The sequence below is a fragment of the Macaca thibetana genome, chromosome 14 (genome assembly GCF_024542745.1).
Source record: "Macaca thibetana thibetana isolate TM-01 chromosome 14, ASM2454274v1, whole genome shotgun sequence".
In the NCBI taxonomy this organism is placed as follows: Eukaryota; Metazoa; Chordata; class Mammalia; order Primates; family Cercopithecidae; genus Macaca; species Macaca thibetana.
This window is the reverse complement of record NC_065591.1, coordinates 6,755,610-6,783,374: the sequence shown is the minus strand read 5'-3', so window position 1 is coordinate 6,783,374 and position 27,765 is coordinate 6,755,610. Positions and strand designations below refer to the sequence as shown.

At 48.1% G+C, this 27,765-nt stretch overlaps 1 protein-coding gene across 41 annotated transcripts in view; it reads left to right on the top strand.

Annotated features, from left to right (window-relative positions):
- Positions 1–27,765, top strand: part of LOC126935360 (glutathione S-transferase P) — a 175,241-nt gene that overhangs the window by 131,493 nt on the left and 15,983 nt on the right. Inside the window, exon 1 of one of the 41 annotated variants that reach the window (XM_050756665.1) lies at positions 435–438. The exons of 35 other annotated variants lie outside the window; for them this stretch is intronic. The gene's annotated coding sequence lies outside the window, so the exon portion shown is untranslated. Of the gene's footprint in view, positions 1–434; positions 439–13,656; positions 13,661–13,761; positions 13,766–14,090; positions 14,095–18,448; positions 18,453–23,092; positions 23,098–27,765 lie in introns of those variants that run through there. 5 more of the 41 variants (XM_050756701.1, XM_050756681.1, XM_050756693.1 and 2 more) reach the window with 5 other exon arrangements.

Here is a 27,765-nt window from a genome sequence, read left to right as displayed (position 1 = left end):
CTGCTGCACCTGCAGCCACCAAAGTCCTGCCCAGCTGAGAGGCAGGAAGGTGCAGGGCCTGCGTTCCAGAAGGACTCGGGGCTGTGGGGCTGGGGCTGTGGGTGCACATGAGCAGGGCAGGGGCTGTGCGGCTGGGCTAGCCCCCAACCAGGCAGCACCAGGTGGAGTCGCTGCGGCCATCTCCTAGACAACAGCTTACAGGAGTTTGGGTGCAGGCCAGAGGCCACTTTGGGTGGGGCCAGGGGCTTCCAAAAAGACCTTCCTGTCCATTTCTTCCCACTCTGGTCGTACCTAAATCTAGAAAGCCCCCACACAAGGGTGGCAGGAGCCTGGCTCAGGAAGATGCTGTCTCCCCTTCGGCCAGGTTGAGGGTCCAGGAAAGTCTGGGGTCCCAGGAGGGCATAGCAACCAGGAATGGGGGTGCAGAGGAACAGGGGGAGCAGCCAAGGTACAGGCCCATCCCAACTTCTGCAGGACCCAGGAGAGAGAACAGAGGAGAACACCCCCGTTGGGGTCTGCCACCTCTTTATGCCCTCATGTCCAAGTTCTCTTCTGGTCCCCACAAAAAGTCAGACTCGGGCCTAGGAAGACATAGAGCAGAGGCTTGGTCCTCTCTTTGGGGAGACAGATCTGGGGGGTGGGGGGGCTTGGCATGTTTTGGGCAGGGAATTCCTGAGTGCCAGGGATCCAGGGTGTGGCCCCAAAGACAGGCATGGGCCTACGGCCTTTTCACCTTGTGGAGGTGGGAGTAGCAGAGGCTGGGAGAGAAGGCCCTCCAAAGCCAGGGTCACAGAGAGGTCCTGGAGGCCCAGGTCTGACGCCTGTGGGCTTTGTGGGGAGAGGACAGAATCTCAGCCCACTGCCTGGCTGCTGACTAGGGCTCTACGACAAAGACCAGTGGGAGGAAGCACTGGTGGACACAGTGAATGACGGGGTGGAGGACCGTCATGGGCGGGCACTGCAGCCGCCTTATCCACCAGGGTTCTGAGTGAGCCCGGATGCGGCTGGTACTCTGGGACAGTGTGGTCAGGGGCAGGAGGTCACCCTGGTCAGTCTCACCACACACCTCCAATGGGAGTCACTCCTGTTCACAGGAGGAGGGCAAAGCCCAGGGTGTTTGGGAGCTGCCAGGCACCTGAAGCCTTTTGAGACCCTCTAGCCCAGAACCAGGGTTGACAGGCATTCATCATGGGCGACCAGGTGAGCGCTGGCTCCAGCCCCTCCCAGATCATTGTAGGTCCATTTCTTAGAAGGGCAAACTGAGGCCCAGAGTGGGCCAGTTCACTGCAGCAGAAGCAGCCAGGGTTCTGGCTCCTGAAGCTGCTCTCTCGTGACGCGGCTCAAGCTCCCTCATACCCCCTGCCCTGCAGGTTTCCTTCACCGACCACAACCTGCTGGACTTGCTGCTGGCCCACCAGGTCCTGGTGAGGCAGGAGAAGAGGGTCTGGAGGCAGGGAACCTAAGGCTGTTTCACGCCAACTTCCTAGAACTAAATTGAAAGGAAAACTCTCACTTTCCAGCCTAAGTAACAAAAGGACCGGATGCTACTCCATTTGACGTTTTCTGCACAGCAGATGGGAAATTGGCTGTCCCCAACAAATCAGACTGGTTGTGAGTGGAGTCTTCGTTTGCAACTTTGTAACTTCACTCCAGCCTATGAATGGTTGCTGTCCACAACCAGACTGATTGCGGGTGAAGTCTTCGTTTTCATATAACTTTGTAACATAACCCTAGCAAACGTTTCATCCAATCAGATGTTGGCACAGGAATGTGACCTTTGTAACTTCACGTCCTCTGATTGGCTGCTTTCTGCAACCAATCAGATTGTGGGCTACCACTTCGTTTACATGAGGTGAGCATGAAGTGACCAATGGGAAACTTCTAGAGGGTATTTGGACCCAAGAAGATTCTGTATCCCGGCCCTTGAGCTGCTGCTGGGCCCACTATCACGCTGTGGAGTGTACTTTTGTTTTCAGTAAATCCCTGCTTTTAGGTCGGGCGTAGTGGCTCACTCCTGTAATCCCAGCACTCTGAGAGGCCAAAGCGGGTGGATCACCTGAGGTCAGGAGTTTGAGACCAGCTGGCCAACATGGAGAAACCCCGCCTCTACTAAACACACACACACACACACACACACACACACACACAGAGCTGAGTGTGGTGGCACACGGCGGTGATCCCAGCTACTCGGGAGGCTGAAGCACAGGAATCACTTGAACTTGGGAGGCAGAGATTGTGTTAAGCAGAGATCACGCCACTGCACTCCAGCCTGGGTGACAGAGCAAGACACCATCTCAAAAAAAAAAAAAAAAAATCCCTGCTTTCATTCTTTTGTTGCTTCATTCTTTCTTTGCTTTGCTGGGCGTTTTGTCCAATTCTTGGTTCAAAACACCATGAACCTGGACAACTTGCAGTCACAACCCTCTACCAGTGACACTGGTGCTCGGCCATCTGGGTACGCTCCCCCTGCTCTCAGCCTAAGTGGCACGCCTCAGCGCCTGGCCTAAGCTTTCCCCTGAGTATGGGAACTGCCCCATCTTTGGAGGCTACAAGATGTGAGCCCACTTAGCCTCCCCACAGGAGCAGGCTTGCCCTTGGGAATCAATAAAAGCAATGAGAGGAAAGCTGTGCTGAGGTCACTGAGGGGCTGGGTGGACAAGGGACCCTCTACTCCATCCCAGGCTGCCTGGGAATGACTCAGGCATAGGCAGGACCGGAGGCTACAGATGACCCTCCCAGGGGTTGAGTGGACAGGGGCCCTGGTGACCTTGGCGGAGGCCTTGTCTGCTGGATGAAGGAGTGGGAGTTGACTCTCAGGGCACTAGGGAGCCACTGCAGGCTTTGGAGCAGAGATGGTGACTTTTAGGAATCAGAGCCTGTGACAGCTCAGGAGGCCTTGGGCACTACCTAACTCAACACCTAATAGATAGGGAAACTGAGACCTAGAGAGGGGAATGGACCACCTAGGTTCACTAAGCAAGTGGGTAGATGGGCCGAGTTGGTGTGCTGGGTCCTAAGCTCCCAGGCTGGAGGCCTGGCTGCCCCTCAAAGGAGCCTCTGCCTGACTGAGATGCTTAGCAGAGGCTCCATGGGGAGGGGTCTTATGCACCTTGGATTTGAGAGGCTGACTGGTAGTTCTGTCTCTGGTGAAGGAAAGCTAACCCCTTTTGGGAGGCATGCTCCAGGAAGAACCCCCTCCCAGTCCCCAAGAAGAAAGTGCTGCAGACCCATCATCTCAGTGAAATCCTGAGGCTTCCGTGGCCCGGAAGACAGACCGCTGCCTGAGGGGGGCGCTGTTCCGGTGGGTGTTGTAACCCTGCCCCAAGGAGCCTGCCAGGAAGGGCCCAGGGCCTGCAGCCTGTGGCCTATGAGCCTCCTAGGTGCCCCGAGCATTCAGGAGGGCGTGTTCAGCTTCCAGCCTCACCTGGGCCAGGGCTTGGAGTATGCTTGGGATGCCCTGGTGCCTGAGGGCAGGCAGCCCTACCTGGCATGGGGAGGGCTGGACTCCTCGGACCACAATGGTTCACTGTGCCACAGAGCAGGCCTGGGGGACACTCGAGCATCCTGCAGGTTCCAGAGCAGCAGGAGGACAGGAGTTGCTCTTTTCAAAGCTTCCCACAGGAGCTGGATGCAGTGGCTCCCACTTGCAGTTCCAGCTACTCAGAGGCTGAGGTGGGAGGATTGCTTGAGCCCAGGAGGTAAAGGCTGCAGTGAGCTATGATTGTACCCCTGAACTCCAGCCTGGGCAAAAGAGCGAGAGCCCATCTCTAAAAGTATTTTTTATTTTATTTTTTGAGACAGTCTCGCTCTATCACCCAGGCTGGAGTGTAGTGGTATGATCTCGGCTCACTGCAACCTCCGCCCCCCGGGTTCAAGTGAGCCTCATGCCTCAGCCTCCCAAGTAGCTGGGATTACAGGTGCATGCCACCACACCTGGCTAATTTTTGTATTTTTAGAAGAGATGGGGTTTGGCCATGGTGGCCAGGCTGACCTCGAACTCCTGACCTCAAGTGATCCACCCGCCTTGGCCTCCCAAAGTGCTGGGATTACAGGCATGAGCCACTGTGCCTGGCTAAAAATATCTTTAAAGGAAAGCTTCCTGTAGACAATCACTTTCACACTCTTCAGGGTGACTGCGCTGGGCATTTTGACTGTGTAGCTCTGAGACTGCAAGAAGTCGGAAGGAGAGGCTCCCTGTGGCCAGGAAAAAGGACTGGGCCTGTGTCTGGGTGCCTCAGGACTGGCATGAGGCCACATGTGTGAGCTAGTGCTGCAAGGTGTGGAAGTGACCAGATGGTCATTGGTGAGAGGCTGGGAGCCTCTCTAGCTGGAAAGTTGACAGGTGACACCCAGGACATGTGGTTGGGACTCCCTAGCAGCATATGGGAGGGAGGAGGGTAAGCTTCCTCCAGGCAATGTCCCAAGCACTTGACATATATTAACTCATTTAATCAGCAGAAAAAATCCACCTGGTGGATGCTATTATTATCTCCATTTTATTTTTTTAATTTTGTTTTTTTTGAGACAGAGTCTTGCTCTGTCACCCAGGCTGGGGTGAAGTGGCGCGATCTTGGCTCACCGCAACCTCCCCCTCCTGAATTCAAGAGATTCTCCTGCCTAGGCCTCCGGAGTAGCTGAAATGACAGGGGCCTGCCACCACACCCAGCTAAAGTTTGTATTTTTAGTAGAGATGGGGTTTCACTATTTTGGCCAGGGTGGTCTCCAACTCATGACCTCAAGTGATCTGCCTGCTTCAGCCTCCCAAAGTGCTGGGATTACAGGGGTGAGCCACCATGCCCACCTATTATCTCCATTTTAGAGATGAGGAAACAGAGACACAGAGAGGTAAAGTAACTGCCCAAGTTCACATAGCTGGTCAGAGGCCGACCCAGGATTTGAGCTAAGGCTTTCTGGCTCCACGCCTGTGCTTGAATCACCTCTGCCACAGGTGGGGGCTGAAGCTGCTGGGTTTTTTCTTTTTCTTTTTTTTTTTTTGGTGGTGGTTGTTGTTTTTTGTTTTATTCTTAAATTCTGACACAGAGTGACTGCAGGAAGCCGGTAACTCTGTTTACTCCCCCTCATTATATGGGGGACAGGAAGCCCAAGAGAAAAGCTCGGCTTCAGCCAATCAGGATGGGGGTGGGAGGGGGACCAGCTTTGGTTTGAAGGTTGGAACATTTGGAACTAGTGGCTGGATTTGCTCCCTGGCTGGGGAGGAGGGACATGCAGGTTACAGATAAAAAGCTGCTGTTCTCAGCTGGAGCCTCTGGCCCTGGCCAGCTGCTGTTCAGGAGCAGGCAGAAGAGGCAGATCCAGGGGGCTGGCATCCGTTCACCCAGGGGTTTGCCCTTTGGTAGTAGCCCTGGGACTGAGAGGTCTGTGGTACCAGCATGGGGAGGAGGGCTAAGGGGTGTAGAGAGTGACCCCGGACCTCAGGGGCAAAACGTGAGGATGCTTGCAGGCCTTGGCATCAGGTCTCAGCCCACAGGTCTGGTCCCCAGTTGCACCATCCGGGCAGGGCAGCTGCAGGAATTTGGCTCCATCCCTCCCTGCCCCTCCCCCTGCCTCCCCTGCTTGTTCCCTGCTTGGCCAAGGTCCCAGTTGGCTGTGGCTCAGACTCGGGCTCCATTTCTCTCCACCCTCATAAGTGGCCTGAGAACCCTTCCTAGCCCTGCTTGGGGACCTGCAGCTAGATATTGGGGCTCATGACTGCCTTTAGCCAGCTGTGTGACCTTGGAAAAGTGGTCAGCCTTCTCTGGGTCTGTTTCTTTTTGTTTGTTTCCAGACAAGGTCTTGCTCTGTCACCCAGGCTGAAATGTGGTGGTGTAATCACGGCTCACTATAGCTTTGACCTCCTGGACTCAAGTGATCCTCCTCCCTCAGCCTCTGGAGGAACTGAAACTACAGGCATGCACCACCATGCTTGGCTATCTTTTTAAATTTTTTTGTAGAAAGTGGGAAGGTCTCCCTGTGTTGCTCAGGCTGGTCTTGAACTCCTGGGCTCAAGTGATCCTCCTACTTCACCTTTTCAAAGTACTGGGATTAAGCTGTGAGCATCTGTGCCTGTGGGCCTGTTTCTTCCTCCAACAGCCGAATCCATCACAAAGTGCCATCCTGTTACCACATACCTCCTACGTGTCAGACACTCGGCAGGTCCGCAGACACCCATTTTACTGATGAAAAAACTGAGGTCAGAACTGGAATTTGTACCCAGGAGGCTGATTACCAAGCCTTCATCCTGTCCCAAACAACCTCAGAAAATACTCTTAAAAGTGCTCTGGCTGGGTGCAGTGGCTGGCTCACGCCTGTAATCCCAGCACTTTGGGAGGCTGAGGCAGTATGTCACCAGAGGTCAGGAGTTCAAGACCAGCCTGGCCAACATGGCGAAACCTTTTCTCTACTAAAAAAGTACAAAAATTAGAGGGATGTGGTGGTGGGCGCCTGTAATCCCAGCTACTCAGGAGGCTGAGGCAGGAGGATCACTTAAACCCGGGAGGTGGAGGTTACAGTGAGCCAAGATCACGCCACTGCACTCTAATTTAGCCTGGGCGACAGAACGAGACTCCGTTTAAAAAAAAAAAACAAAAACAAAAAACAAAAACACACACACACAAAAAACCCTCTGGATGAAGTGGCCGGAAGTGGTTATTTAAAAATTTAATATTAGTTAAATGTTAACTATCCTGACTGAAATTAAGTTGAAGCCCCAGGAATTTCAGAAGCAAAAGCAGGGTCACGCACACCTCTGGCCCATTTTGCAGTTTGCCTTCACAGCCAGCACAGTGGGAAGCCAGCTGTGAAATATGTGGGGTGAAGTCGGGGTGCTGAAGCACAGCCGGAAGTCTCGTCTCCCTGCACCTGCAGAGACGGTTCCCTCCGGGAACTGCTGGGCGTTTTTCTGGGAGTCGTTTTTGGCGATGAAACCACGCTTGAACTCCAGACCTCCCCGCTGGAAGACTTTGGACAGGGTCAGGGTGGGACCTTTGCATTTCCAGATGGGATTTTCTGCTGCAAACAAGGTCAGGAACATGGCTCTGGATGATGCAGACGTGAGTGTTGTTTGCTTCCCCTTAAACTTAACGTCATGAGCCTTGTCCTTCCTTAGAAGCAGCATCCAGGACAGAAAATACGATACAAGCCTTGGCCCACCTGCCTGGAGTGCCTGTCACAGGCTCCTGGCTTAAAGTGTGTCCCACCTTAAAATGAGAAGATGGTGACCTCTCGGAGGTTCAGGCTCAGTAGGTTTAAGTCTTCAGGTAGCACCAGCAACTAGGCCACTCCTGTGGAGGACTGCCATTGCCAGAGTTTGAAGCAGTTGCTTTTTCCTGCTATTCCAAAAATAGGACAACTGCGACCTTTAGCTTATAAATCCAGCCAAAGCAACAGTTGCACACACAACTGGGATGGCCACTCAGCTCTCTTCCTCTAACCCCTGGCCCAGCGTCCCCTGCTGGTACCAGGCCCTGCTCCCTAGATGCAGGGATTGACCCAAACCCTGCCAATCAAAGAGCTTCAGCTCCAGCAACAGCAATTGGTCCAGCGGGGAGAGCACGTGAGCAGAGTTAGGCTTATCAGAGTCCTCCCTGGCCCATCCCAAACACAGCTGGCTGTGGGCCAGGAGCTCCCTCTGAGATGGGAGCTTCTATTCAGGTCAAGAGGCTGTGAGAAGGTGAATTCAGAGTGGACTGTGATGTTGGTTACAGCTGAGAGAGTGGAGCAGGTGTGTGTGTGTGAAAGAGAGAGAGAGAGAGAGAGAGAGAGAGAGAGAGAGAGAGAGGTGGCGGTGCAGTTTTTAGGTGCCTGGTTCCATTCCGTGAGAGTCCAGTTCCACTTTCCCTGTTTAGGTCATGTGGAGCCCATAAATGCCTCCCTTTTGGAGTTGAGTTTCTGTACTTTCAGCTGAAAGAGATTTCGACAGGTTCAAAATGTGTCCACAAATCCTTTGACGATTTCTCCCTCAAAATTTGGAACCTGGCCAGGGCGTTGGCTCACACCTGTAAACCCAGCACTTCGGGAGGCCAAAGCAGGAGGATCTCTTGAGCTCAGGAGTTCAAGACCATCCTGGACAACATAACGAGGCCCCATCTCTAGAAACAATTAAAAAACAAAATTAGTCAAGTGTGGTGGCATGCACCTGTAGTCCCAGTACTCTGGAGACTGAGGCAGGAGGACCACTTGAGCCTGTCTGGGAGGTTGAGGCTTCAGTGAGCCGTGATCGTACCACTGCACAGCCTGGGTGACAGAGGGAAACCATGTCTCCGCACTCAAAAAAAGAAGAAAAGTAAACCCAATTTCCTACCCCTTGAGTACAGGCTGGACTTAGTGCATGGAAGTGATGGTGCACGACTTTCAAGACTAGGTCATAAAAGACATTGTAGCTTCCATCTTGCTCTCCTCAATCACATGCTCTGGGGAAGCCAGCTGCCATGTCATGAGGACACCCAAGCAGCCCTGTGGTGGTCCAGGTGGTGAGGACCTGAGGCGTTCTGACAAAGCCAGAACTACATCACTCTCCATGTGAGTGCACCAGTATGAAAACGGATCGGGCAGCTCCACATAAGCCCCAGGTACCATCTTCATGGCCACCTCATTAGAGACCCCAGCAGAAACCCCTAGCTAAAGCACTCCCAAATTTGTGACTCAGAAACGAATATAATAAATGCGTGTTGTTTTAAGCGGCTAAACTTTAGGGTAATTTGCTATGCAGCAACAGATAAGTAATACAGAGTTCAAACCAAGCCGATGCCATCAAGTCTCAGTAACAGAGGTGAGTGGCTTACGAGGCTCACCAGACAAGGCAGATGCTGAGATTTCACGAGCCGTTTTCCAGAGTCCAATTTTTTGGGTTGGGGTTTGCAGTTGTTTCTGAGTTCTCTTGGCAAAGGTGTTTGTCAGTGTCTGGGATAAAGGCACATCCTTCAGACAGGAGTCTTTCCTCTGATGGTCCCTGATTCCTGATTGTGAGTCTGTGTGGCTGCAGCTTATTCACGCTGGAGAGGAAGGAAGGAGCAGTGTGTAAGAGAGCAGGTGCTGGGCTTGGCTTCAGGTCCCAACTCTGCCCCTGACCTTGAGCTAGATGCCTAAATGAGATAATGCATCCAAAACATTTATCTCAGTGTCTGGAACACAGTAGGTGCTCAATAAATGGCTGAAAACATATTTTGTAAAAAACCAGCTTCAGCTGGGCATGGTGGCTCACACCTGTAATCCCAGCACTTTGGGAGGCTGAGACGGGTGGATCAGTTGAGGTCAGGAATTTGAGACCAGCCTGGCCAACATGGCGAAACCCTGTCTCTACTAAAAATACAAAAATTAGCTTGGCATAGTGGCGCACGTCTGTAGTCCCAGATACTCAGATACAGGCGTGAGCTACCTTGCCCAGTCCCCAGTATTTTTTTATTTTTATTTTTGAGATGGAGTCTTGCTTTGTCTACTAGGCTGGAGTCCCGGCGCAGTGGCTCACGCCTGTAATCCCAACCCTTTGGGAGGCCGAGGCGGTTGGATCACCTGAGGTCAGGAGTTCAAGACCAGCCTGGCCAACATGGTGAAACCCCATCTCTACTAAAAATACCAAAAACTTAGCCAGCTGTGGTGGTGGGCGCCTGTAATCTCAGCTACTGGAGAGGCTGAGGCAGAGAATTGCTTGAACCTGGGAGGCAGAAGTTGCAGTGAGCCAAGATCATGCCACTGAACTCCAGACTGGGCAACAGAGCGAGACTCTGTCTCAAAAGAAAGAAAAGAAAAGAAAATGGGGACATGTAGGTTGAGGGATGCAAAGTAGCAAATCTGTCGGATGAACAAGTTCAGTGATCTCATGCACAGCATGAGGACTATGGTTAGTAATAGTATATGGTACACAGAATTCTTGGTAAATGAGTAGATTAGAGCTGCTCTTGCCACAAGGGGGAAAATATGGATAACAGTAAGATGAGGGATACATTCATTTGTCCCACTAGAGTAACCATTTACTATATACATGTATCTTATAACATCATGTCATATACCTTAATTATATATTAAAATTTATTCTTTTGGCCGGGCATGGTGGCTCACGCCTGTAATCCCAGCACTTTGTGAGGCCAAGGAGGGTGGATCGAGAGGTCAGGAGATCGAGACCATCCTGGCTAACAGGGTGAAACCCCGTCTCTACTAAAAATACAAAAAATTAGCCAGGCGTGGTGGCGGGCGCCTGTAGTCCCAGCTACTCGGGAGGCTGAGGCAGGAGAATGGCGTGAACCCGGAAGGCGGAGCTTGCAGTGAGCGGAGATCATGCCACTGCACTCCAGCCTGGGTGACAGAGTGAGACTCCATCTCAAACAACAACAACTATATATATATATATATATATTTATTTATTTATTTATATATTTATTTATTTATTTATTTTGAGATGAAGTTTCACTCTTGTTGCCCAGACTGGAGTCCAGTGGCACAATCTCGGCTCACCACAATCGGCTTGTGAGCCACCATGCCCAGCCTATGTGTCCCCATTTTCTCACCATACCCAGCCCCAACCCTGGTAGTGTTGGGGGTAGTGTTGGGCCCCAAACACTATTTGATTCTCTATCTCTCTACATTTGACTTTTTAAAAAAGTTTCCACATATAAGTGAGATCATGAAATATCTGTCTTTCTGTGTCTGGCTTGTTTCACTTAGCACAATGTTCTCCAGGTCCATCCATATTGTGGAAATAGCAGGAGCTCGTACTATTTATTTATTTATTTGTTTGTTTGTTTATTTATATTTATTTTGAGACAGAGTCTCGCTCTGTTGCCCAGGCAACAGAGTGCAGTGACGTGATCTTGGCTCACTGCAAACTCTGCCTGTCAGGTTCAAGTGATTCTCCTGCCTCAGCCTCCTGAGTAGCTGGGACTACAGGCGCCTGCCACCATGCCCAACTAATTTTTGTACTTTTAGTAGAGGCGGAGTTTCACCACATTGACCAGGCTGGTCTTGAACTCCTGACCTCAGGTGATCCATCCACCTCGGTCTCCCAAAGTGCTGGGATTCCAGGCGTGAGCCACTGTGCTCAGCTGGAGCACATCCTTTCAAAAGGCTGAATAATATTCCATTGTGTGTATGTACCCGTCTCCTTGTCCATTCATCCACTGGGCTCCTAGGTGGTTTCCATGTCTTGTCTATTGTGAACGATGCTGCAATAAACATGGGCTTATAAAGGTCTTTATGTGCTTATAAAGGTCTTTTGGTGACACATACGCTCTTTCCCTTGAGCTTTGTATTAGTTTCCCTCAGAGAAACGGACCCAATGGGATGTGTGTGGAGAGAGAGAGGGGGAGGCAGAGACACAGAGAGGGGGAGGCAGAGACAGAGAGAGGGGGAGGCAGAGACAGAGAGAGGGGGAGGCAGAGACAGAGAGAGGGGGAGGCAGAGACAGAGAGGGGGAGGCAGAGACAGAGAGAGGGGGAGGCAGAGACAGAGAGAGGGGGAGGCAGAGACAGAGAGAGGGGGAGGCAGAGACAGAGAGAGGCTCCAAGGAATTGACTTATGTGCTTGGTGGAAGCTGGGTATGTTCAAAAAAGTCCAATGCTGCAGGATAGGCTGGCAGGCTGGAGACCCCGGGAAGAGGTGATGCTGTGGCTCGAGGCTGAGAGCCGTCTCTGCAGAATTCCTTCCTGTTCAGAGAACCTCAGTCGTCTCTCTGAAGGCCCTCAGCTGATTAGATGAGGCCCACCCCCATTATGGAGGGTCATCTGCTTCACTCAAAATCTACTGATTTGTCAATCTCATCTAAAAAATGCCTTCACAGAAACATCTAGAATAATGTTTGACCAAATACTTGGGTGTTGGGGCCTGACCAGGTTAACACATAAAATCACCCATGACTAGTATATACCTTGGAAGTTTTATAGCTGATAGTTTTTCAGCGTGGCTGAACAGTTAACAGTCCCTCCATCTGCAGTGTGAAGAAGTTCCATTTGCTCTCACTCCTGTTGACAGTTGGAATTGTTGTTGTTGTTGTTGTTTTGTTTTGATTTTTGTTTTGAAACGGAGTCTCTGTTGCCCAGACTAGAGTGCAGTGGTGCGATCTCCGTTCATTGCAACCTCCACCTCCCGGGTTCAAGCAATTCTCTGCCTCAGCTTCCTGGTAGCTGGGATTACAGGTGCGTGCCACCATGCCCAGCTAATTTTTGTAGTTTTAGTACAGACAGGGTTTCACCATCTTGGCCAGGGTGGTCTTGAACTCCTGACCTCGTGATCCACCTGCCTCAGCCTCCCAAAGTGCTGGGATCACAGGTGTGAGCCACCGCACCTGGCCTGACAGTTGGAATTGTTAATGTGCTGTGTGCGGTGGTATTTCACTGTGGCTTTAATATACATTTCTGGCTGGGTATGGTGGCTCATGCCTGTAATCCCAGCACTTTGGAAGGCTGAGGCAGGCAGATCACCTAAGGTCAGGAGTTGGAGACAAGCCTGGCCAACATGGTGAAACCCTGTCTCTACTAAAAATACACAAATTAGCCGAGCATAGTGGCACATGCCTATAATCCCAGCTACCTGGGAGGCTGAGGCAGGAGAATCACTTGAACTCTGGAGGTGGAGATTGCAGTAAGCAGAGATCACACCACTGCTCTCCAGCCTTGGTGACAGAGTGAAACTCCATCTCAAAAAAAAAAAATTGCATTTCCCTAACAACTAATGACACTGAGCATGTTTTCACCTTTGTATATGCTTAAAGGGTGTATAATAATGGCACACAAATTGTCTTAAGGCTACTTTTTTTTTTAATATTACGGACTTGACTATGAAATATGGACACAGGCTAGTAATTTATTGTCCCTTTGAAGTCTTTTTTTTTTTTTTTTTGGTAGAGATGGGGTCTTTCCATGTTGCCCAAGCTGGTCTTGAACTCCTGGGCTCAAGTGATCCACCTGCCTTGGCCTTCCAAAGTGCTGGGATTACAGGCGTGAGCCACCACACTTGGCCCCTGTCAAAGTCTTTTTTTTTTTTTTTTTGAGACAGGGTCTCACTCTGTCACCCAGGCTGGAGTGCAGTGGTGCTCGGCTCACTGCAACCTCTGCCTCCTGGGTTCAAGTGATTCTCCTGCCTCAGCCTCCCGAGTAGCTGGGACTACAGGTGTGCGCCACCACACCTGGCTCTTTTTTTTGTATTTTTAGTAGAGACAGGGTTTCATCATGGTGGCCAGACTGGTCTCAGAAACTCCTGACCTCAAATGATCTGCTCGCCTCGGCCTCCCAAAATGCTAGGATTACAGGCATGAGCCACTGCGCCCGGCTCAAAGCCTTTACATATTTGCTCAACGCGTATTTAGTTTGGCTGTGTTTCTTTATTTTAAAAGGCCGCTTTTTATTTAAAGAAAAACAAAAGATTGTTTTCAGAAATAGATTCACCTTCCGGGGCTAAAAAAGTCCTAACCATTTCCTACTTCTCTGTCATACTTGTTGTCACTTCAGGTTGTATATTAATCAGATACAAATTCCACTGAGGTTACAAAGTCCCGCAACAGCAGCAGCTAAAACAAGCTAGAAGTATGTTTTCACTCAGCAACTCGTCCGGTGTCCTCTGCACAGAGCAATGGGCACTCCGTGGTGTTAGGGACCCAGGCTCCCTGCTGCTCTCTCTGCCATGCCAAGGATGCTATCCCTGTCACCTCCATGTTCCAGCCCCGCGGGATGGGGGGTTCTCTGAACAGCACCTTTTGAAGAGGCATCTTCTAGGTTTGCAGTGTAGATGATAAAATAAGTCACTTGTTGGCAACACACAGCATACCTCATGCAGCACGGGGTTTCTGATTTGCAACCGGCCATGGCTTCTAGTGAATGTGCAGCACAGAAACACTCAACGGAGACTCCACTGTTATCACGAAGCTGTTTTTTCTCCCTCTTGAGTACTTCAGTGGGGTGCGGCCAATTTATATTTAACCAGTTATTTCAGGAATCAAGGAGGGCGGGGAGGCACACGGACTGCTCCATTACTGGTTCATTCCGGGGAAGTCTGGGCCCAGCTCCAGCTTGCTGAGGCCACGCTACCGAGTCCACAGCGTCGATTGTCCCTGACTCTAACCAGTGTCTCCCAGAGCCTGCAATTGTGCCACACACAGCAGCAGGGGCGGGGCTCACTCGTCATACTCACTCTTCAACTTGTATTGGGCTGATTTTGATTGAAAGCAACAGAAACCCAACTCAAAGGCGAATGTGCCCATTCAGTTAACTGGAAGATAATGGAGGCTTCTGCATACGCACGTTGGATCCAGGAGCTCCATCAAATTCATCGTCATTTCTCACTCTTCCTCCCCATCAAACATTCTTTTTCTCCCTCTCTCTCTCTGTTTTTTTTTGAGACAGAGTCTCGCTCTGTCATCCAGGCTGGAGTGCAGTGGTGCGATCTCGGATCACTGCAACCTCCATCTCCCAGATTCGAGCAATTCTCCTGCCTGAGCCTCCCGAGCGGTTGGGATTACAGGTGCCCGCCATCACGCCCGGCTAATTTTTGAATTTTTAGTAGAGACGGGGTTTCACTGTGTTGGCCAGGCTGGTGTCGAACTTCTGACCTCAAATGATCTGTCCGCCTCGGTCTCCCAAAGTGTTGGGATTACAGGCGTGAGCCACTGCATCCGGCCAGCACTATTTTTCTCTACACTGCTTACTTCTTTGTGGCTTCGTTCTCAGGCAGCCTGTTCCTGCAGGGTGGCAAATATGGCCAAGTCACTTTAAAGCTTTCTTGGATGCAAACGAAGAGCAACTCTTTCCTGACAGCATGAGTTCTGGGGTTGCCTTTCATCGGCCTAGCTCCCTGGGTCCTGCCCCTCCCTGAATGATCACTTTGGCTAAGAGAACGCAGTTCCTATCCCCTTGGCAGAAGTGGGCTCTTTCAGTTCAATCACATGGATTTGGTTCCTCCCAAGAAAGAGAGGTTCTGTTACCAAAGGAAGGGGCAAAGGCTGCTTGGCTGACAAAGATGGCCTCTGTGCCTTCTTTGCTGTGCCCAGACGATGCCTTCGGCCAGCTTTTTCCTGTACTGCTCATTATAAAAACAATATGTAATGAAGTGGAGAAAACTTATTTCTCAAAAATTATTGGCCAGGCACTGTGGCTCACGCCTATAATTTCAGCGCTTTGGGAAGCTGCGGTGGGAGGATTGCTTGAGGCCAGGAGTTTGAGACCAGCCTGGGCAACACACTGAGATCCCATCTCCATTTAAAATATGTATATAAAAAAAAATCCTAGGGGAAGTCTGGAGATAGGCTGGTGGGTGGTTTGGACAGAGAGGGGCCATCTCTATGCCTGGGGCCTGGGTGTCCTATTGACAGCTTTTCCTGGGGCCAGGCAGGCAGGGGTGGAGGGCACCAGCAGGAGGAGATGGAGGACTGGGCTATGCCAGGTGCTGCCTCCTCTCCATGCCCCACCCTGATCCTCCATCACAGGCTGATACGCTGCAATGCCCAGGAGGACTGGAGTGAGAAAGCGGGTTCTCCATGATGGAGATTGAAGAGGGGAGAAAGTTACAGGCTTGGTTTGCTCTGCGACAGAGGAGGGAAGTGGCCTTGAGCTGCCGAGGCCTGGGAATTGGGGTTCAGACTGAGCTCTAAGTAAATCTGCAATGGGCAGGAGGCCTAAGGGATCATCTATTTTCTGAAAATCAAAGATGCAGGCCAGGCGCGGTGGCTCACACCTGTAATCCCAGCACTTTGGGAGACCGAGGTGGGCAGATCACGAGGTCAGGAGATCGAGACCATCCTGGCTAACATGATGAAACCCCGTCTCTACTAAAAATACAAAAAATGAGCCAGCCATGGTGGCGGGCGCCTGTAGTCCCAGCTACTCGGGAGGCTGACGCAGGAGAATAGCGTGAACCTGGAAGGCGGAGCTTGCAGTGAGCCGAGATCGCGCCACTGCATTCCAGCCTGGGTGACAGAGTGAGACCCTGTCTCAAAAGAAAAAAAAAAAAGAAAAAGAAAATCAAAGATGCACTAGGGTGTTTTCCAATACCAGCAATCACTTCTCTGACTCTCCAGACACCAGCTTAGTGTTTGAGAAAAGAAAAATCCCTCAGAGCAGTCTGACCTACGTGAGGTGCACGAATGAATCAGGCCAGGAGAGACACTGATGTGGACTTCAGGCGCACACCCCCGGCCGGGAGGTAATCATTTAAAGCATTTTGACTGACGAGCTGCCTCACCCATTAGCTTCATGCTCGTGGAATTTGTGGTACAAAGCATGACGTATAGCCAATCAACAGCTTCTGTTAGTTTACTGATATAGGGTCTCACTATGTTGCCCAGGCTGGCCCCAAACTCCTGGCCTCAAGTGATCCTCCCACCTCAGCCTCCCAAGTAGCTTGGAATAACTCTTATTATTTTAATGTAAATTCCTGGTAAAGGGGCCGGGCCATGGTGGCTCATGCCTGTAATCCCAGCACTTTGGGAGGCCAAGGCAGGTGGATCACTTGAGTCCAGGAATTCAAGACCAGCCTGGCCAACATGACAAAACCCATCTCTACCAAAAATGAAAAAATTAGCCAGGCGTGGTGTTGTACGCCTGTAGTCCCAGCTACTGGGGAGGCTGTGGTGGGAGGATTGCTTGAACCTGGGAGGTGAAGGTTGCAGCAAGCTGATATAATGCTACTGCACTTCAGCCTGGGCAATAGAGTGAAAACCTCCTCTAAAAAAAAAAAATTCTTGTAAACAACTTAGGGATTGCCTCTTTTCTTTTTCCTTAAACACCAGCTTCTAACTGCTGCTAATCAGAGTGTACATTTAGGGCAACTTGAGTCTATGCTCCCAGGTGGCCATCCGCAGGCTTTAGACTCTATACTTAATAATCTTTTCAGAATCTTGTTTTTGTTATTGTTGTTGTTGTTTGTTTGTTTGAGACAGAGTCTTACTCTGATGCCCAGGTTGGAGTACAATGATGTAATCTTGGCTCACTGCAACCTCCACCTCCCGGGTTCAAGCGATTCTCCTGTCTCAGCCTCCCAAATAGCTGGGATTACAGGCTCCTGCCACTGCATCCAGCTAATTTTTGTAGTTTTAGTAGAGACGGGGTTTCACCATCTTGGCCAGGCTGGTCTTGAACTCCTGACCTTGTGATCCACCCGCCTTGGCCTCCCAAAGTGCTGAGATTACAGGCGTGAGCCACCACACACGGCCTGAATCTTGTTACTTAAAGTCCACATTTTGGCACCCCAGATGGAACCTGAAGGGAGCCTCCAGTGATCCCACCACTTCACCAGCAACCAGAGCCTTGGTACCAGCATGAACAACTTACTCACCCTACCTTGCCGAAGCCAGCAAGGATTTCTGATAAGGCCTAATTTCTGATTAGGGTGGAACTCCTCCCAGGCTTGGTTGTGAATTCAGACTTGCTTCAAGCTACACATAGTCTTTACTCAGTGGGGGCTGGAGTTGAAACTCTACTGAGAGGTGGGAGTTTCATCTGTTATTCTCTAGAGACTCTGCTGATCACATAGTCATGATTTTCAGTTTTCTCTGAGGTTAAGATTTTGTTTGTCTTACTCATTAGAGTTTGCAACCTTTTTTCTCATTTCAAAGTTTGATTAGGGAGAAAATAGTTTCTCTCCGAAAAGAGAAAGTAAAATCTTTGTGACTTCAGTGTCAAATCTGTAATCTTCTAAACTGGCCAGGTTCTGAGGCTCGGTTTGAAGGTCTAAAACTGACTGTTCCCCCTGAAGTAAAGATCCACATTGAAAACATCAGCTGGATTTGTGTTTAACACTGTGGCGCCTCCTCATGAAAATATTTAGAAAACTGGTCATGCATAACTTGTGGCGACCCAGCTTATAATGGCCAAAAATGGAGAACTTTGAAATGCCTACATGAGTTCATCTGCATGCACAACTGGAAAAAGCTGGTTTTAGGACCAGACAAATGGGGCCGGGCGTGGTGGCTCACACCTGTAATACCAGCACTTTGGGAGGCTGAGGCGGGTGGATTATGAGGTCAGGAGTTTGAGGCCAGCCTGGCCAACATGGCAAAACCCTGTCTCTACTAAAAATACAAAAATTAGACAGGCATGGTGGCGTGCGCCTGCAATCCCAGTTACTTGGGAGGTTGAGGCAGGAGAATCACTTGAATCCGGGAGGCGGAGGCTGCAGTGAGCTGAGATCACACCACTGCATTCCAGCCTGGGTGACAGATCGAGACTCTGTCTCCAAAAAAAAGAACCAAACAAATGAAATGAGAGACTTCAAATAGCATCTAGAAGCTTCTAAAAGACTTTCTGAGAGAAAAAAATTGCCTCCATTCAAGAGGTAAACAAAAGGATAATTAAACTAGTTCTAAATTAAGAAAGACTTCGGAGGCTTTTTCTCTTTCACCTCCAACTGCCCCTTCATCCTCTCCCCTGTGATCTGAACTCATCTCTCTCTGCTAGTTCCCTCGGCTCCCACACATCTCTCAGGCAGAGATTTTTGGAATTCCACAATACACACATTTCCTTCTCTCGAAAGGGGGGAATGTATCTAAATTTGGAACAAAGGAAACAAATGGAACCACTTCACAATGCGAATGACTCTACTGACATTATAAAATACAGATCCAACATTTGTTTTCTCTAAACCAGGACGAATGAATGACACTGATGATTTATTGACCCAATATAGGACAGTACCCTTTAAAAGCCCTGCTGGACTTCACAGTCCCTTGGAGATGTAAATCTTATCAGGTATTTGAAATGTTAACTTCCAGGGAATTGGCTAAGCTGCGTTCTAGTTGAGATCAGATCTGAAACAAGTTAAAATCCTTTCAATGTTCAAATTGACTGCTTTGCTTCTCCTGCAGGCCTTACAAAGCACTGGGATCTACTGGCTATGATTCTGGGCATTCATGGCGGCTGCCCAGGTTGGACTCCTGGTCAGGGAACCAGTCTTGTTTTTTTTAAATTATTGGCGTGACTCTTCACCTTTTGGGTAGCCATTTGTTATGGGTCCTCTTCCTTTCCATGGGCAGCTTCTGATTTCCTGGGTTTTTTTTTTTCCCATCTGTGGGGCATATGGGGATTTTGAGCCTTTATGCATAGGTGGTGGGCTGAGAAGGTGACATCCTGGAATATGGCTGGACAGAAATGGGGTCACACTCCATTTGCAGCGTGTGATGTCAGAGGCATTTGAACCAGAGCAACTCCATTTTGAATAGGGACTGGGTAAAATGAGGCTGAGACCTACTGGGCTGCATTCCCAGACGGTTACGGAATTCTAAGTCACAGGATGAGACAGGAGGTCGGCACAAGATACCGGTCATAAAGACCTTGCTGATAAAACAGGTTGCAGTAAAGGAGCCAGCCAAACCTCACCAAAACCAAGATGGCGGCGAGAGTGACCTGTGGTCGTCCTCACTGCTACACTCCCACCAGCACCGTGACAGTTTATAAATGCCATGGCACTGTCAGGAAGTTACCCTATATGGTCTAAAAAGAGGAGGCATGAATAATCCACCCCTTGTTTAGCATATCATCAAGAAATAACCAGAAAAATGGGCAACTGCAGCCCTCAGGGCTGCTCTGTCTATGGAGTAGCCATTCTTTCATTCCTTTACTTTCTTAACAAACTTGCTTTCACTTTACGGACTCACCCTGAATTCTTTCCTGTGTGAGATCCAAGAACCCTCTCGGGACCCCTTTCTAGTAACAGTGAGACTTTTCCTTCTCTGAGCCGTCTTTAGGGTGGTTCGGGATCTTGTGAGGGTCACTTTGCACTTCTTTGGAGATGTCTTGTGTGTCCTTGGCTAAGTCATAACCTTGGTTAAGGGTTACTGGTTTTGGTGAGTCACTTGAAAAGGAACTTTTGGGTTTTTTTTAAGGTGAATAAAATGTTTATAAATGATAGCCTTCAGGTAAAGTAGCCTTTCTTCTTTTTCAGAGTTATTCATGCTGAGTCCCGGCATGGAGAATGCTTTCTTTGACCTATTCATTAGAGAGCTTCACCCTGAAGTCAGTTATGTAGCCAAGAAACAAGCTAAGGCCGGGAACGGTGGCTCACGCCTGTGATCCCAGCATTTTGGGAGGCCGAGGCAGATGGATCATCTGAGGTCAGGAGTTCGAGACCAGCCTGGCCAACATGGTGAAACCCTGTCTCTACTAAAAATACAAAAATTATCCGGGCACGGTGGTGGGTGCCTGTAATTCTAGCTACTCAGGAGGCTGAGGCAGGAGAATCACTTGAACCTGGGATGTGAAGGTTGAGGTGAGCCGAGATCGTGCCATTGCACTCTAGCCTGGGCAATAAGAGCAAAACTCCATCTCAAAAAAAAATAAAAATAAAAATAAAATTAGCCAGGCATGGTGGCGCACGCCTGTGATCCCAGTTACTTGGGAGGCTAAGGCAGGAGAATTACTTGAACCCTGGTGAGGTAGAGGTCGCAGTGAGCCAAGATTGTACCACTACACTCTAGCCTGGGTGACAGAGCAAGACTCTATCTCAAAACAAAAACAAAAACAAAAACAAAAACAAAAAACTCTGCTTCTTCTGTGTGTCTTTACGTCTGTCTGTCTATCTATCTAGCTATCTATCTATCTATCTATCTATCTATCTATCTATCAATATATTTTTTTGAGACAGAGTCTCGCTCTGTCGCCCAGGTTGGAGTGCAGTGGAGTGATCTCGGCTCACTGCAACCTCTGCCTCCCAGGTTCAAGCGATTCTTTTGCCTCAGCCTCCCGAGTAGCGGGGACTACAGGTATGCGCCACCACGCCTGGCTAATTTTTGTACTTTTAGTAGAGACACTGTTTCACCATATTGGCCAGGCTGGTCTTGAACTCCTGACCTTGTGATCAGCCCGCCTCAGCCTCCCAAAGTGCTGGGATTACAGGTGTGAGCCACTGCACCCGACCATGTCTATGTATTTTTATATGTCATGTGTTTGTGATATTTCACTGCCAAAATATATGAAAGAGCTCTAATTAAAGAAAAAGAAAATGTTTAAATCAAATGTTTCATCAGAAAAACAGAAACGAACTCAAACATCTTTTAGTTCACATGACTTGGGTACATTTTTGGTGACTAAGACTAGTTCAATATTGTTGGCTTGGCTGGGCGTAGTGGCTCATGCCTGTAAACCCAGGACTTTTTGGGGCCGAGGCTAGAGGATCACTTGAACCCAGGAGTTTGAGACCAGTCTGGGCAACATAGCGAGATTGTGTCCCTACCAAAAAAAAAAAAAAAAATTCTCCAGGCACAGTGGTGTGTACCTGTAAGTCCAGCTACTCAGGAGGCTGAGGTAGGAGGATAGCTTGAGCCCAGGAGACTGAGGCTTCAGTGAGCCATAATCATGCCACTGCACTCCAGCCTGGATGACACAGTAAGATCCTGTCTCAAAAAGGTGAGATCCTGGAATGTGGCTGGACAGAAATGTGGATTGGACCCCATTTGCAGCTATGATACTATAGTTGGTTTAATAAAAACAGCTGCCAGAAAGAATAAGAAAACAAAAACCAAAACAAACAAAAAAACCAGCTCTGTCTTCTGATCAGCAAAATACCCATGTATGTAAGCCGAGATCGCGCCACTGCACTCCAGCCTGGGCGACAGAGTGAGACTCCATCTCAAACAAAAAAACAAAAACTGACAAGGGGGAAAGTAAAGAAAATTTTTGTTCTAAGGTTGAATGAATGCCAACATTCAACAGGGCTCTTAGGTGGCGACTGCCTAACATTTGAAGGTTGTAAGAATGATTAAGAAAGAACGAACTTAGGAGGATGGCAAGCTTTATTTATTGAACTATTCAAGCATAATTGTTGAGAATGAGTACATTAAATATATGTCAATGGGGTAAAAGTTTAAAAAGGAACTTTTCATAGTTTCAAACATCTTTTGCAGAAACTTAATGCTGTTATGTTAACAACATATTAAGTAATTCATCATCATAAAATGTCTGAGTTGTTTATATGGTATAGAAAAACTAAATATATTTAGATCTGTTAATAAACAAAAAACCGATAACACATCTTTCTGAAAATTATGAGATGGTTTTCACCTACAAATACTGGTATAAAACAGTTTAAGGCCAGGCGCGGTGGCTCACACCTGTAATCCCGCACTTTGGGAGGCAGAGGTGGGCGGATCACTCAGATCAGGAGTTTGAGACCAGCCTGGCCAATATGGTGAAACCCCGTCTCTACTAAAAACATACAAAAATTAGCCGGGCATGGTGGTGGGCACCTGTAATCCCAGCTAGTCGGGAAGCTGAGGCAGGAGAATCGTTTGAACCTGGGAGGCGGAAGTTGTGGTGAGCTGAGATCACTCCATTGCACTCCAGCCTGGGTGACAGAGCAAGACTCTGTCTCAAAAACAAACAAACAACAACAACAACAAAAAACTGTTTAAAATTACATACTTCCTAGGTTTTTCACTGCAAATTAGGGTTACTAAGAGTTAAAATTTGGCAGGGTGCGGTGGCTCACGCCTGTAATCCCAGCACTTTCGGAGGCCGAAGTGGGTGGGTCACAAGGTCAGGAGATTGAGACCATCCTGGCCAACAAGGTGAAACCCCGTCTTTACTAAAATACACAAAAAAATTAGCTGGGCCTGGTGGTGCATGCCTGTAGTCCCAGCTACTTGGGAGGGGAGGCAGGGGAATCGCTTGAACCCGGGAGGCGGAAGCTGCAGTGAGTGGAGCTTGTGCCACTACATGCCAGCCTGGTGACAAAGCGAGGCTCCATCTCAAAAAAAAAAAAAAAAAAAAAGAGACTTAAAATTTTAGTTAATATATGTAAGTAAAAATACTAAATATAAGAGAAACAATTCAATCTACAGAGTGTATACAGAAAGTAAGACATATTTTTGGTTGGAAGGCTGAGGCAGGAGGATTGCTTGAGCCCAGGAGTTTCAGGTGCAGTGAGTTATGATCATGTCACTGCACTCCAGCCTAGGTGACAGAGTGAGAACTGGTCTAGAAAAAAATATATATGTGTTTTTGGTAAATAAGTTGAAAAGAGGGAGTAAGTTTCAGTTTTTCTTTTGCATGAGAAAACTGTGTGTGGTTGAACTTGTAGGGTCCAGCCTTACAGGGTGGGTGGGTTTTTTCCCTGTGTCCGGAGACAAGAGATTGTAGAAATAAAGGCACAAGACAAAGAGATGAAAGAAAAGACAGCTGGGCCCGGGGGACCACTACCACCAAGACGCGGAGACCGGTAGTGGCCCCGAATGCCAGGCTGTGCTGATATTTATTTGATACAAGATAAAGGGGCAGGGTAAGGAGTGTGAGCCATCTCCAATGATAGGTAAGGTCACGTGGGTCACGTGCCACTGGACAGGGGACCCTTCCCTGCCTGGCAGCCAAGGCAGAGAGAAAGAGAGGAGAGAGAAAGAGAGAGAGAAAGACAGTTTATGCCATTATTTTTGCATATCAGAGACTTTTAGTACTTTCACTCATTTGCTACTACTATCTAAAAGGCAGAGCCAGGTGTACAGGATGGAACATGAAGGCAAACTAGGAGCGTGACCACTGAAGCACAGCATCACAGGGAGTCGGTTAGGCCTCCGGATAACTGCGACATCAGTCAGGCCCTCCATAATAGGTGGAGGAGTAGAGTCTTCTCTGAACTCCTCTGAACTCCATTCTGCTAAGTAGCGGGTGTTTTCCCCTGGCACTGATGCTACCGCTAGACCACAGTCCACTTGGCAATGGGCATCTTCCCAGATGCTGATGTTACTGCTAGACCAAGGAACCCTCTGGTGTCCCTGCCTGGGCATAGCAGAAGGCTCACACTCCTGTCTTCTGGTCACTTCTCACTATGTCCCCTCAGCTCCTATCTCTGTATGGCCTGGCTTTTCCTAGGTTATGATCGCAGAGCAAGGATTATTATAATATTAAAGAGTAATTGCTACTAATTAATGATTAATGATATTCATATATAATCATGTCTATGATCTATATCTAGTATAGCTATTCTTACTTTATATATTTTATTATACTGGAACAGCTCGTGCCCTCGGTCTCTTGCCTTGGCACCTGGGTGACTTGCCACCTACATAAACTGACAAGGGGGTAAATAGGTCGGGCATGGTGGCTTACGCCTGTAATTCCAGCACTTTGGGAGGCCAAGGCAGGTGGGTCACTTGAGGTCAGGAGTTTGAGACCAGCCCGGCAAACATGGTGAAACCCTGTCTCCACTAAAAATACAAAAATTAGCTAGGCGTGGTGGCACACACCTGTAATCCCAGCTACTCAGGAGGCTGAGGCATGAGAATTGCTTGAACCCAGGAGGTGGAGGTGACAGTGAGCCAAGATTGTGCCACTGTACTCCAGCCTGGGAGACAGAGTGAGACTCCATCTCAAACAGAAAAACCAAAACTGACAAGCGGAAAAGCAAAGTAAATTTTTGTTCTAAGTTTGAATGCCAACATAAAAAAGGAAGTATAGGATAAAACTGAAGGCTTAAGCAAGTCGTAGAAGATTGATGGAAGATTAATCTCGTGAGAGAAATTTTGTGTGTGTGATCAAGTTGGTTAAAATTGGAAGGGAATTATTTATAAGTTTTTTTAAAAAATGAGCATTAATATCAAAAGCACTGATGCAAGGCCAGAGGCTGAGCCTGTGTGGGAATAACAGGTTTTTCCCTGCAGTGATCTGCTCTTTAATAGAAAATCCCAAGAGGTAATGAAAGATTTATGGAAATCTTACTTTGTGTGGTCAAAGCTGACTGAGATTTGTTGAATTTGTTTATAATATTTTATTAAAATTAGCTTTCATATTGATAATACATTAATATAAGGTAAAATTTGGTTTTCTCCTTTGAACAAGAATTTAGTGTTGTGTTAATAAGAGATAGTAGGCCAGGCGCAGTGGCTCACACCTGTAATCCCAGCACTTGGGGAGGCTGAGGCTGGTGGATCACGAGATCAGGAGTTCGAGACCAGCCTGACCAACATGGTGAAACCCCACCTATACTAAAAATACAAAAATTAGCCGGGTATGGTGGCGGGCACCTGTAATCCCAGCTACTTGGGAGGCTGAGGCAGGAGAATCACTTGAACCTGGGAGGTGGAGCTTGCAGTGAGCCAGGATCGTGCCACTGCACTCCATCCTGGGTGACAGAGCAAGAGTCCATCTCGAATAAATAAATAAATAAATAAATAAGAGATAGTAAAAGATTTGTTTAACTTTTGAATAAACTTCAAAAAAAAAAAAAAGCGGGAGAGTTTGCCTCAGGCTGTCTTTATTGGGTATTTCAATTGTTTAGGAAACTGAGTCTCCTCTCTAATCCAAGAGTAAAGGTTTTTGCTTTTTGAAATCTTTGAGTTATAATTTTGGCTAAATTAATAACTTAAAAAAATTTTTTTCTTAGAGGCCGGGCGTGGTGGCTCACACCTGTAATCCCAGCACTTTGGGAGGCTAAGGTGGGTGGATCAGTTGAGGTCAGGAGTTCGAGACCAGACTGACCAAAATGGTGAAACCTGGTCTCCACGAAAATTAGCTGGGCATGCTGTTGCATGCCTGTAATCCTAGCTACTCAGGAAACTGAGGCAGGATAATCACTTGAACCTGGGAGTTGCAGGTTGCAGTGAGCTGACATCGCGCCGTGCACTCCAACCTGGGTGACAGAGTGAGACGCCATCTCAAAAAAAAAAAAAATTGTTAGAGATGGGGGCTCACTTTGTCACCAGGCTGGAGTGCAGTGGCATGATCATAGCTCACTGCAGCCTCAAGCTCCTGGGCTCAAGGGATCCTCCTGCCTTAGCCTCCTGAGTAGCTAATAATATTAGCCTGGGCAACATAGTGTGGCCCTGTCTCTATTTTTAAAAAATATTAAATATTAACAAGGCTGGCTAATATTTGACATTTTTGTTTTTATAGAATCAGAGTCACACTATGTTGCCCAGGCTGGTCTCAAACTCCTAGGCTCAAGTGATCCTTCTGCGTTGGCCTCCCAAAGTCCTAGAATTACAGGCATGAGCTACTGCACCTGGCCTAAATTAATGACTTTTATTTTATATTAACCTGTATCCTATTTTGATCATGTGTTTTAAACCTTACTTATTTTAATATCAAGTGTTTTGAACCTTTAATATTTGACATACTTCCCAAAATTAAATTTCAAATTTTAAAAAATATTTGACATACTTCCCAAAATTAAATTTCAAAAAAAAAATTTTTTTTTTTTTGAGGCAGTGTCTTGCTCTGTTGCCCAGGCTGGAGTCCAGTGGTGTGATCTCAGCTCACTGCTACCTCTGCCTCCCAGGTTCAAATTCTCCTGCCTCAGCCTCTCGAGTAGCTGGGACTACATGCCTGGCTAATTTTTGTATTTTTGGTAGAGGTGAGGTTTCATCATGTTGGCCAGGCTGGTCTCAAACTCCTGACCTCAAGTGATCCACCTGCCTCAGCCTCCCAAGCTGCTGGGATTACAGGTGTGAGCCACCACACATAGACATCTAAATTAAATTTCAAATTAAAAAAAAATTTGACATATTTCCCAAAATCAAATTTCAAATTTTATAATTAAGTCTTTTTGATCTTATCTATCTTGGACACAAGAAATAGGAATCCCTGGAAGTCCGAGAGAGAAATATTGGGCTTATTTGGTATGTTAAAATCATATATGGAGTACTGTCAAATAAGAAATGGTGTTTAACTTTCTATTTTTTGAGATGGAGTCTCGTTCTGTCGCCCAGAATGGAGTGCAGTGGCACAGTCTCAGCTCACTGCAACCTCCACCTCCCAGGTTCAAGCAATTCTCCTGCCTCAGGCTTCTGAATAGCTGGATTACAGGGGAGGGCCATCACACCCAGCTAATTTTTGTAGTTTTAGTAGAGATGGGGTTTTGCCATTTAATCAGGCTGGTCTTGAACACCTGACCTTGTGATCCGCCTGCTTTGGCCTCCCAAAGTGCTGGGATTACAGGCGTGAGCCACCATGCCCAGCCGGTGTTTAACTTTCTTTGAGTTATATTTGTATAAATGTGTTATTAATGTGTTCCAAAATTGTATGAGATTCTTAAAATGACATGTCTTGGTATATGTTTTCAGTGATAATGTTGTTAAATTTTTGTATGTCACAGAAATAACCAAGTTTCCTTGTCAGTTGCATCTTTAACCACGGCTGGTCTAAGTTTTTTGTCATCCACAGATAATTATTGTTTTACTTTGATTCTCAAAAAGTAGTTTAAAATCAGCTACAGTCCAAAATTGACTTCTTAAGGAAATTCACAGAAAAGGATCCTGACAAGTACTCTTGAGTACAGGTTTCCATTAAATTTATTTATTTATTAAATATTTGTTTGCTTGTGTATGTTTTTTGAGACAGGGTCTCACTCTGTCACCCAGGCTAGAGTGCAGTGGTGTGAACACGGCTCACCGCAGCCTCAACCTCTTGGGCTCCAGTAATCCTCCTACCCTAGCCTCCCGAGTAGCTGGGACTACAGGCATGCACCATTACGCTTGGCTAATTTAAAAATTTTTTGTACAGATAGCCTTTCTGTGTCACTCAGGCTGTTCTCAAACTCCTGATCTCAGGTGATCCTTTTGCCTTGTCCAAAGTGCTGGTAAGATAGAACAGGCAATTAGGGTAACAAAGGGTTAAGGCATAAGCAAAAGAACAGCGGGGCAGCCAGTTCTAGGCAAGATTAGGCAGCACACAGGCCACATCCTCACTCCTGTGATAACGAGACAGAAGTCTCCACTTCTGCCTCTGATTGACCACAGGCGGAGTCTGCACTTCAGCCTCTGATTGGCCACGGGCCAATCCCTTACAGGGTGTAACCAATTGGAAGCCTCTACAGGGCACCTAGGGTGTTACCAAATTCTTTTGGTTTAATAAAAACCCTAAAGAACAT